This window comes from Procambarus clarkii, chromosome 22, assembly GCF_040958095.1.
Source record: "Procambarus clarkii isolate CNS0578487 chromosome 22, FALCON_Pclarkii_2.0, whole genome shotgun sequence".
NCBI classification, from domain to species: Eukaryota; Metazoa; Arthropoda; class Malacostraca; order Decapoda; family Cambaridae; genus Procambarus; species Procambarus clarkii.
Window position 1 is genome coordinate 43,342,855 of NC_091171.1, and position 9,410 is coordinate 43,352,264.

The following is a 9,410-nucleotide window of genomic DNA, read 5'->3' on the forward strand; positions in this document are numbered from 1 at the left end:
TGCGTTAGTTGTAATCTCACCAGCTGCACCAGGTGCAAGAAGGTGTTGATGGGGACTCAGTAGAGCAACGCAGGTCTTGATAATAGATAACGCAGAGGTTATCAACCAGGAAAGGGGGAAGGGGAGGTTGGAATTTTAGGGTTTCAGGGGCTGAATTAGGACGTTAGACTCAAAGTGTTGGAATACTGATCTTTCTACAAACTACAGTTTTACAGATTGTACATAATCTACAGGACATCACATGAACAAATCCACAAGGGCCGTGACGAGGATTCGAACCTGCGTCCGAGAGCACCCCAGACGCTGTCTTAATCGACTGAGCTGCGACATGGTTAAAAAGAGCTGAAACCGAAGTTTCACTGAACTTACTGTTTCAACTCTTTTAGCCATGTCGTAGCTCAGTCGATTAAGGCAGTGTCTGGGATGCTCTCGGACGCAGGTTCGAATCCTCGTCACAGATTAAATATAAAATAAGGATAAATATTTCATCTTTGATCTGTGGACATATTGGACGCAACTCTTAAGTCAATCTAGGGGGTAAAAGGGACATTCTGACGATAAAAATTAAGAAAAAATGGATGAGAAATAATGCTCTGACCGATGTTTTGAATGCAACAGTGAAAGAAATGAGAACCGCCTTGATGAAAAGGCCAACTCTATAGCATCTATCATGAGGTTATCTTGAGATGGTTTCGGGGGCTTAGCTTTCCCCGCGGCCCGGTCCTCGACCAGGCCTCCTTCTTGTTCCACCCCCCCCCCCCCCCTCTTTCCCCTAAGAAGCAGCCCGTAGCAACTGTCTAACTCCCCAGGTACCTATTTACAGCTAGGTAGCAGGAGCATCAGGGTGAAAGAAACATTTTGTCCATATGTCACTGCCTCCACCGGGGATCGAACCCGGAACTTCAGGACTACGAATCCGAAGCGCTGTCCACTCAGCTGTCAGCTGTATTTAGCATCTGTTGTGTCTATTAAAATATTCTAGACGATCTTTTCCACGACTCACAAAAGGGAGGAAAGAGCCCTGAAAGACGATACCAACCAGATGATAGAGTTATCAGTCTACCACAAGAGGAAGAGAACCGCCAAAATGCTTCAGAAGAACACTTCCAACACCAAACGAAACGCCTTGAGTGAGAGACGTGTCTACTTGTCTATTGTCAGCCCCAACGATCTCAGTATATAGGTAAGACAACAACGACTCTTTCAAGGTACCTGACAGTACGAAAACTCAGAACTCCATCAAAGAACCTAAGTACTACACACACCTAGGTGATCTCCAGGGAGCATTCTGGCCAAGGTAAGGTAATTATCAGGGGGAAAGCACCAAGCCATTACGACTATATAGCACTGGGAAGGGGGTCAGGATAAGGAATTGGGATGGGACGGGAGGAAAGGAATGGTGCCCAACCCCTTGGACGGTCGGGGATTGAATGCCGACCTGCATGAAGCGAGACCCGTCGCTCTATCGTCCAGGCATTCTGGCCAAACAACACCGAAATAATCGAATGATACAACGACGACACAAAATTAGAGATCGGCAAAGCACTACATGCTAAACAACGTCACCCAACCAATAGCAGTCATCTCACTCTTATCATCAAGACTAAGGCAGAGTATCCAACATTGGTTCAGGCATCACTTTACTTAACTTGCTTTATCATGGTTATATATTGGGTATATATATATATTGGTTATATATAAAAGTAAGCTGAAGCTTACTTTTTTTTACCTCTGCCTTTGAAAATGTTGACATGTTCAACGAAACTCACCTCTTAGCGTCAGGTCATAATAAAACTGTACAATGAACTTTGGATAATTAATTTTTCAACTTCCTTCTCAAGTGAAGAACATAAGAAATATAAAGAAGATTCTTGCTATCACCCTTTCTATGATATTCATGAATAGATATCTACAAGATATTTTGTATACACTAAACATTTATATAGTTAGTATAATCTTATTTATATATAGAGTGTTTGGTGTCAATAATAATTTGATCGCCTAATTCACTCATAAATCTGATTGAACATTTACCTAATGAGTCTATTGTCTCTGGGTCTATCGGAATAGACCTGAAGCTGCAACAGTGTGCACAATTACAGGATAATACTTTGCATTTTGTACTATTTGAACCTATTATTACTTTCATACACGGTTCTGTTGTATTAGTGTTGGATGCTGGCCTAAGTGGAGACTGTTTTCTCCTCAAATGTGTATTTTGTATAATGTAAACATGGGTGTTTGTGTATTGTCTGAAAAGATTGTATAAAATGACCGAAATCGAGCCAATGTGGTTACTGATTTTTTACCAAGAGGAGTAAATGTCAATGTTAGCATGAACATCAATGTTACCCCATTAAGGAGCATCAACATCAATGTTATCCCATTAAGGAACATCAACATCAATGTTATCTTGTTAAGAAAACCTGACATCAAAGTTATCTCTATGCTTACCTTGCAGAAATTAAACCTCAGTCCCATTATTTTCTCTGGGAGTTCAGTAAACGTTTAGACGACAATATAAGTGAATGTTCAAGTATATATAGAGGAGAAGCTTTACTTATACAGCTAAAGAACGCTATGCACCGATAGTGAACACTAAAGAACTAACGAGTATTTCAACGATATTAAACACCACGACACAGAACACTACAAGCTTACAGAACACTAAAAGATACAGAAAACTACAGTGATGTAGAAAAATAAATAGAGAACATTACAGCAATAGAGATAACACTATCAAGCTAGAGAACACTACCAAAATTAGACACTACAAAGATAGAGAGCAATTCCAATAGAGAACACTATAAAGAACATAGAACACTGCCTGTTCAGTTCGAGGCTTGTTACCGAGCGAAGTGCTCCTCTCTCACAACGAAAGACTCAAGCGAGTTACCTCGTAAACTGTGCGTTTGAAAACCTGTGGAGCAGGACTGTGGGATCGAACGGTCGTGCTGTATCAAGAATTTTCCGTTTGCAAGTTCACGTGATTGTGGATTCATTGTGTGTGTGTGTTTAATCAAGCTGTTGTGACTAGCTCACCAAGATAAGGTCTGCATCTTGTGCACTAGTTTTCGGCTATCAGGTGAGCTGTGTGTTAACTCTGTGTTATCTTCAAGGTGTAGTGAGGTATCTTCAAGGGTGTGGTGAGATATCTTCAAGGTGTAGTGAGATATCTTCAAGGTGTAGTGAGATATCTTCAGGGTTTAGTGAGATATCTTCAAGGTGTGGTGAGATATCTTCAGGGTGTAGTGAGATATCTTCAAGGTGTGGTGAGATATCTTCAGGGTGTAGTGAGATATCTTCAAGGTGTAGTGAGATATCTTCAAGGTGTAGTGAGATATCTTCAAGGTGTAGTGAGATATTTTCAGGGTGTAGTGAGATATCTTCAGGGTGTAGTGAGATATCTTCAGGGTGTAGTGAGATATCTTCAGGGTGTAGTGAGATATCTTCAGGGTGTAGTGAGATATCTTCAAGGTGTGGTGAGATATCTTCAGGGGTGGAGTGAGATATCATCAGGGTGTAGTGAGATATCATCAGGGTGTAGTGAGATATCTTCAAGGTGTAGTGAGATATCTTCAGGGTGTAGTGAGATATCTTCAGGGTGTAGTGAGATATCTTCAGGGTGTAGTGAGATATCTTCAAGGTGTGGTGAGATATCTTCAGGGGTGGAGTGAGATATCTTCAGGGTGTAGTGAGATATCTTCAGGGTGTAGTGAGATATCTTCAAGGTGTAGTGAGATATCTTCAGGGTGTAGTGAGATATCTTCAGGGTGTAGTGAGATATCTTCAAGGTGTGGTGAGATATCTTCAGGGTGTAGTGAGATATCTTCAGGGTGTAGTGAGATATCTTCAGGGTGTAGTGAGATATCTTCAAGGTGTAGTGAGATATCTTCAGGGTGTAGTGAGATATCTTCAGGGGTGTAGTGAGATATCTTTCAGGGTGTAGTGAGATATCTTCAAGGTGTGGTGAGATATCTTCAGGGGTGGAGTGAGATATCTTCAGGGTGTAGAGAGATATCTTCAGGGTGTAGTGAGATATCTTCAGGGTGTAGTGAGATATCTTCAGGGTGAAGTGAGATATCTTCAGGGTGTAGTGAGATATCTTCAGGGTGTAGTGAGATATCTTCAGGGTGTAGTGAGATATCGTCAGGGTGTAGTGAGATATCTTCAGGGTGTAGTGAGATATCTTCAGGGTGTAGTGAGATATCTTCAAGGTGAAGTGAGATATCTTTCAGGGTGTGGTGAGATATCTTCAGGGTGTAGTGAGATATCTTCAGGGTGTGGTGAGATATCTTCAGAGGTGGAGTGAGATATCTTCAGGGTGTAGTGAGATATCTTCAGGGTGTAGTGAGATATCTTCAAGGTGTAGTGAGATATCTTCAAGGTGTGGTGAGATATCTTCAGGGTGTAATGAGATATCTTCAGGGTGTAGTGAGATATCTTCAAGGTGAAGTGAGATATCTTCAGGGTGTAGTGAGATATCTTCAGGGTGGAGTGAGATATCTTCAAGGTGTAGTGAGATATCTTCAGGGTGTAGTGAGATATCTTCAGGTGTGTAGTGAGATATCTTTCAGGGTGTAGTGAGATATCTTCAGGGTGTGGTGAGATATCTTCAAGGGTGTAGTGAGATATTTTCAAGGTGTGGTGAGATATCTTCAGGGGTGTAGTGAGATATCTTTCAAGGTGAAGTGAGATATCTTCAGGGAGTAGTGAGATATCTTCAGGGTGTAGTGAGATATCTTCAGGGTGTAGTGAGATATCTTCAGGGTGTAGTGAGATATCTTTAAGGTGTAGTGAGATATCTTCAGGGTGTAGTGAGATATCTTCAGGGAGTAGTGAGATATCTTCAGGGTGTAGTGAGATATCTTCAGGGTGTAGTGAGATATCTTCAGGGTGTAGTGAGATATCTTTAAGGTGTAGTGAGATATCTTCAGGGTGTAGTGAGATATCTTTAAGGTGTAGTGAGATATCTTCAGGGTGTAGTGTGACATCTTCAGGATGTAGTGTGACATCTTCAGGGTGTAGTGTGACATCTTCAGGGTGTAGTGTGACATCTTCAGGGTGTAGTGTGACATCTTCAGGGTGTAGTGTGACATCTTCAGGGTGTAGTGTGACATCTTCAGGGTGTAGTGTGACATCTTCAGGGTGTAGTGTGACATCTTCAGGGTGTAGTGTGACATCTTCAGGGTGTAGTGAGATATCTTCAGGATGTAGTGTGACATCTTCAGGGTGTAGTGTGACATCTTCAGGGTGTAGTGTGACATCTTCAGGGTGTAGTGAGATATCTTCAGGGTGTAGTGAGATATCTTCAGGGTGTAGTGAGATATCTTCAGGGTGTAGTGTGACATCTTCAGGGTGAAGGGCCATATTCGTCTTAAACTTCATGTTAGACTAATGACTTATCAACATCGGAGGTTGCAAAGTCCGCCACTATCTTACTAACCAACCACCAAGTATACTTTAATCCAGAACATACCTCAGAACAAAGTATACTCACAGTATATATATATATACATGTGTGTGTGTGTGTGTAACTTGAAAAAACACACAATTTCTTACCTGAAGGCGCCTGGTGATGTCTCTGGCTGGAGTACTCTGTAGGGTTCAGGTCACCTGTCCAATATTCACAGATGGTGTCACCTGTCTCGTGACAGTCATACAGTCACCTCACTCGTGACAGTCACAGTCACCCTTCCTTCTCTGTCACAACATCATCTTTGTCTCAGGTTCACACCTCCTAAGCTCTCGACGTCACCAAAGGGGTTTTCTTGAGTCATTCCACGATTCAAAGTACTGCATGGAATGCAGTTTGAATGGTGGTAAATGTTATTCTCTGGCTGTATGTAGGCAAATATATATATATATATATATATATATATATATATATATATATATATATATATATATATATATATATATATATATATATATATATACTCAAAGAGTTTGCATCAAATGTGCAACATACGTGTTAGCAATAGTCTATGTAGATGAGAATTAATCACGTGATAATGAAGGAATAATTTGTGTCTCACCGCTTGGGGAACTCTCATCTCTCATCTAAGATCGAGGGAAAATCAAGGAGCGCTAAGTGGGAGATGAGAAATGATGTTCGGATTAGGAGAATTATGCAAATTAATATTCGGATTAAGGCTTATTTAATGTTCGTTTGACTTATAGGATTTTTTTTTTGTAGTAAAAATCAAGCGATGAATACCATAATTTTGTGTACAATTTTCGTTCAGAATCGCACAGCTATGGCAGAATCGGTGAAGATTCTTGTTTATTTCTGATTGAAATCACAGTTGCAAAATTTGGTAGTTGAAATTACCCCGGTTATTGCAAGTTCCGGCGTGGCAGTTGAACACCTGGGAAAGTCATTATAAGTATTGCACAGGTATCGCAACAATCCGCGGGGGGCCGGGGGGGGGGGGGGGGAGGGGGCACGTCAGTGGGAAATTTCGGTGAGGGGGGGCCGGCGGGCCTGGTGTCGGATGGGTGACCGGAGCGAGGCGCGCGGCGGCTGTGGGCCAGCGGGAGAGACACTCACGTCTGTGTCTGTGTAGCGACGGTCGTGGACTGGGGGCTGCACCTCTGCTCTACCGCCTCTGACGCCCACCACCACCGCCCGCCGCCACCGCCACCACCACCACCACCACCACCAGTGCCACCACCACCACCACCACCACTACTACCACTACCACAAGAGCAGCCAGCATCACCACCACCACCACCACCACCACTACCACCACCACCACCACCATCACCACCACCACCACCACCACCATCACCACCACCACCACCACCAGCGTGAAGTCGTTGTCATCGCGGTCATCATGTCGGGCAAGCTTAGCTGGGCTACCACACGAACGCTCACCCACGCACGCATGCACGGATACACACACACACACACAGGAACCTGTACACCTGTTGATTGACGGTTGAGAGGCGGGACCAAAGAGCCAGAGCTCAACCCCCGCAAGCAAAACTAGGTGAGTACACACAAACACACACTCTCACACACACACAAACACACACACACACAGTGTGTGTATATACATACATGTGTGTGTCCGAAGGCGTCGTGAGAGAGACACGTGTGTCCCTAAGGTCCGCGAATAACATCAATTATCTCCAGACACTGAAGTGTTACGGGAGACAAGAAACATAGTTTTTTGTCACAGGAGTGTATACAAACGCAGTGATCAAGTGTATAGCGAGCTCCTACAGCGGTAGAGCAATTAAGAAAGCAAAAAAAAGTGGCAGTGTGAAGAGTGGAGCAGACCTCACGGTGACTGTGACCTCACAGCCTCAGTCAGTGACCGACCGTGACCTCACCCCCGGCAGCAACCATTCCACACGTGGGGAGAATATTGGAGGCTAACTCGACCCTTTTGCGGTCCGTCTAATTACCACAAGCTTCAGAAAGCTTCCTGGCAATACGTTAGTAATGAATAAATGTGATATATTTACTCATTATAATGTTGATGCTGAATGTACAACACGAAAAAACTTAATTTTAATCTGAAAAAGTGTCTTTTTATAAAGAAATTAGACGAAAATAAAGAGCTGGTGACGCCAAATCAAGTCGACGATCCTAGCGTCGGTTAGGTTAGGCTAGGTTAGGTTTGGTTAGGTTAGGCTAGGTTAGGTTAGGTTAGGTTAGGTTAACCCATGACGCTATGTCATGGGTTCGTATCCTGGCCGGGGAGGATTTACTGGGCGCAATTCCTTAACTGTAGCCTCTGTTTAACGCAACAGTAAAATATGTACTTGGATGAAAAAACGATTCTTCGCGGCAGGGGATCGTATTCCAGGGACCTGCCCGAAACGCTACGCGTACTAGTGGCTGTACAAGAATGTAACAACTCTTGTATATATCTCAAAAAAAAAAAAAAAAAAAAAAAAAAAAAAAAAAAAAAAAAAGGTTAGGCTAGGTTAGGTTTGGTTAGGTTAGGTTAGGTTTGGTTAGGTTAGGTTGGGTTAGGTCAGCCTAACCTAACATATCATATTTATTCATTACTAACGTATTGCCAGGAAGCTTTCTGAAGCTTGTGTAGCTTGTGGTAATTAGACGGACCCCTATTTTGTGTTTAGGAGGTTGGTAAGATACTTGGAACCCCTTGTGGGTTAATGTTGGGTTATAGCAATGACTTGGTCAGGAAGGGCGTCTAGGTCCAGCAGTATTATGATTAAAGAAGAGGATAGATTTGTGGAGAAGATGTTTGGGAAATTTGTAAAGAAGAGGGATGTTTGGATAGATGATCTAATCCAGGGGATTAAAAGTGAAATCTTTAATAAGATACAGGACGAGGTTCAGAAACAAAAACGAGAGTTTATGGACTATATTCAACAAGATATCAAGAAGAGCAGAGTGGCATGGGAAAGTGAGATAACTAGGCTTACAACTGTATTTGGCAGGAATAAGGGAAGCATGGCAAGGGAAGGGGGGAGTGGTGGGGAATGGAGTAGTGACTGTGGGAGAGGTAGGGGGTCAGCCAGAGTGGGGGGGGGGGGGGCGACCATCATGACCCTTCACTGAGGAGGAGGTCAATCGTAATCCATGGATTACTTGAAGCCAAGGCATCATCGAGACAGGAAAGGATGGAGATTGAAGATTTTGAGTTACAGGGGATCTTAAGAGATATCAGAGCCGACATGGCAGGGAATGAGGTGGGAATCCACCGTCGCATTGGGGCGTATAACTGTAACAAGAAACGACCTGTCTTGGTACAGTTCACTAACGAGGAGGCTGTGGATTACATACTACAACACAAGCACTTACTCAGAGGTAGCAAAAACTATTACAACGTGTATATTGACAGATACATGACCAAAGATGAGCAGGTAGCCGACAGGGCGAGCCGTCCTCGACGCACCTCGTCATATTTGAGCGTAGTTACCCACCCTAGTGCTAACCCACCCCGTGCCCCACCCCGTGCTAACGAGCCCACGCCTGCTTCCTAGGTCACTCCCTCCCCAAATCAGCCCTCCCTGCCTCTGCTTATCTCCTTAACACCTCCCTTGTCCCCTCTGACCCCATTGCATTCGAATCCATCTGCTTCATCTCACATTCCAAGGACCACCTCATCCCCTCAACCCCCAAAACTCGACCAGCCCTCATCCCCTCAACCCCTAAAACCCGCCCAGCCCTCATCCCCTCCTCATCCCTCTCCTTCCATGTGACCCCCTACCCTTGCGAGGGGGGCATATGGCCTCCCTGTGGGTGATGGGGGGGGACCCACTACCTCTTCCTCCATTTCTCTTTTCCCCCTTCTACCCCAGTGCCCACACCTACCCCTGAGTTCCCCCCCCCTGACTAATACAACCTCCCTCCCACTATCACTATCCATGTTCCATCTGCCTCTCTATCCTTTCCCACCCCCTCCATCCTTTTCTCCCCCAGC

At 44.0% G+C, this 9,410-nt stretch overlaps 1 protein-coding gene across 1 annotated transcript in view; it reads right to left on the reverse strand.

Annotated features, from left to right (window-relative positions):
- LOC123761365 (diuretic hormone receptor) overlaps positions 1-6,600 on the reverse strand; it is a 246,388-nt gene extending 239,788 nt beyond the window's left edge. Inside the window, exons 1-2 of the mRNA XM_069328905.1 lie at positions 6,554-6,600; positions 5,563-5,840 (exon numbers count right to left, since the gene is read on the reverse strand). The gene's annotated coding sequence lies outside the window, so the exon portion shown is untranslated. The remainder of the gene's footprint in view (positions 1-5,562; positions 5,841-6,553) is intronic.
- Positions 6,601-9,410: the final 2,810 nt, after the last annotated feature.